Source organism: Pteronotus mesoamericanus, unplaced genomic scaffold, assembly GCF_021234165.1.
Source record: "Pteronotus mesoamericanus isolate MK-2021 breed Mesoamerican mustached bat unplaced genomic scaffold, CSHL_Meso_final contig_1189, whole genome shotgun sequence".
Taxonomy (NCBI): domain Eukaryota; kingdom Metazoa; phylum Chordata; class Mammalia; order Chiroptera; family Mormoopidae; genus Pteronotus; species Pteronotus mesoamericanus.
The window spans coordinates 261452-263617 of record NW_026555038.1 but is presented as its reverse complement, the minus strand read 5'-3'; positions in this window follow the sequence as shown (position 1 = coordinate 263617).

Below are 2166 nucleotides of genomic sequence, written 5' to 3'. Positions count from 1 at the left end.
AGTGACGCAAAAGCCCGGCCTCCCCGCCCCCCTCTCCTCTCCCCGCAGCGCGTTGCTTGGAGACAGTGCTGGTTGTCAGTTCCTCAGAGCTGAGCTCTGGCTCGCTGGTTCTTCTTTTTCGCGGGATCTGAAACCGAAGGTGGCGGCGAAGGTCAAGGAGGGGCCTGGAGGTCCCCGGGTCGCGGTGGCAGAGGCCGCGTCTCTCAGGCTCCTCAAGCTACGGGCTCCGTGGTGTGGCCGTGGGTACGGCCGGGCCGACTGCTGCCTTACCAGGCGACATCTCCCAGAGGCTGTTGAGGCCTCACCCCTGATGACAAAGGCCACTCTTGGAGCCCTGGTTTGGTCAAGGGCTGGATTCCAAGCACCACTTATTAGACCTCCAACCTCCGACTGGCCTGGCCGTGGTTACACAAAGATGATCTCATTCCTTGTCATGAAATGAGGTAGGTTATGCTCACCTAGCAATTGGGTTGGCTAAAAAGTCCGTTTAGATTTTTCTCTAAAATAAAAGAGACTTTTTTTCATTTTCACCAATAACTTTGTTGCTTTGGATACTTTGAGTATGTTGGCTTTCTGCTGCTATTGGCTTCTAATGGGTAGAGGCCAGAGGTGATGATAATCTTCCAAGGCATGAGACAGCCCCGCAACAAAGAATTATTTGGCCAAAATGTCAACCAAACATCTCCTCACACCACTTTTGACGTGTTCAATCAGTCACAGCACCTTCTCCCAACACTGCACAAACCTTTTTTTATTTTTATTTTTTTGCGTTTCAGTTGCATTTTTACTTTTCTTGAAATAATAAAACATAATATGCTGAAAATGTTGCCTGTTTCCTTCCATTTTCAATGTTAAAATGGCTGCACAAAAATCTACCAATTTTGATTTTAAAAATAAATGCACGCTGATATGATAATTGTCACAATACAATCTAACAAAATTGTTTCAAATAAAGTTAAAGACAACTAAGCACTACTAAAGCCATCATACGGAAAACTAAACGAACTTTTTGTCCAACCCAATGGATTAAGAAGCATAAAAGAGAACATTTGGACAGTAACTGTCACAGGGTCCAAAATGGTAAGCCCTAATAAATGGCAGCTACTATTATTATAAACAGGTGTTGGTGATTTTATGGCTTTTCAGAATGTCCACAGTCAATAATTCCTATCCGTTAAGTATCTGTTTTGTCACAAATACGATACTAAACACTTTACAGGCATTGCACTCTTTTAAGTAGTTCACACAGTTACACAGCTGGTAAACAGAGCAAGGTTTTAACCTAGATATGGGTGAACCAGTGCCTCTGTGATGAGCAGCTAAATTATACTACTTTATATGCTTGTCAATGTTTCCATCCCTGTCTTTCCCAGTCATTTGTGGATTTACCCTCTGAAGAACCAGTCCTGCCCTCTAATAATAAATAGATTTATTGACCATTTACTATGTGCCAAGCCCTGTTCTAAGGACTTTAAAGATATTTAATCCTCATAGCTATCTTATGAGGCCATCTATTATTAATGTCTTCATTTTTTAGTTGAAGAAACTGGCTTAGGAAAGTCAGTTAAGTTTTTCAAGGTCAACCTACCAATCAGGAACAGAACCAAATTAAAAGCCAAGCTTTCGACTCTTGTTTTAAAATACCTCAGTAAGCTGACAGGACTTCATCAGGGCCTGGTCCACGTTTGCCTGTGTACACCTTTATTATGCTTCATTTAGAACGTACTGAGAATTGTCTTGCTGACAGCCAGCACCAAACCTGGCACACAATCGTTGTTCAATATTTCAATGCTTGATAAATATTTGAATGCCGAAAAAACTAAGATCCAGGATTGCCATCACATGTAAAAACAGGTAAATTTTGAAGATATATTTGCACACCCATGCTCATTGCAACATTATTTATAATAGCCAAGAGGTAGAAGCAACCTCTTGGCTAAATGTCCCTCAATAGATGAATGGGAAAAGAAAAAGTCCTTTGCCCACTTTTTAATCAAGCTACCTGGGTTTTGTTGTTGTTGTTATCATTATCGTCATTGAGCTATGGGAGTTCCTTATATATTTTGGATGCGAGCAGTGAACAATTGGACATTGAAATTTTTAAAATACCGTTCAGCAGCAAATAAATAAATAAATACATAAATAAATAAATACATACATACATAG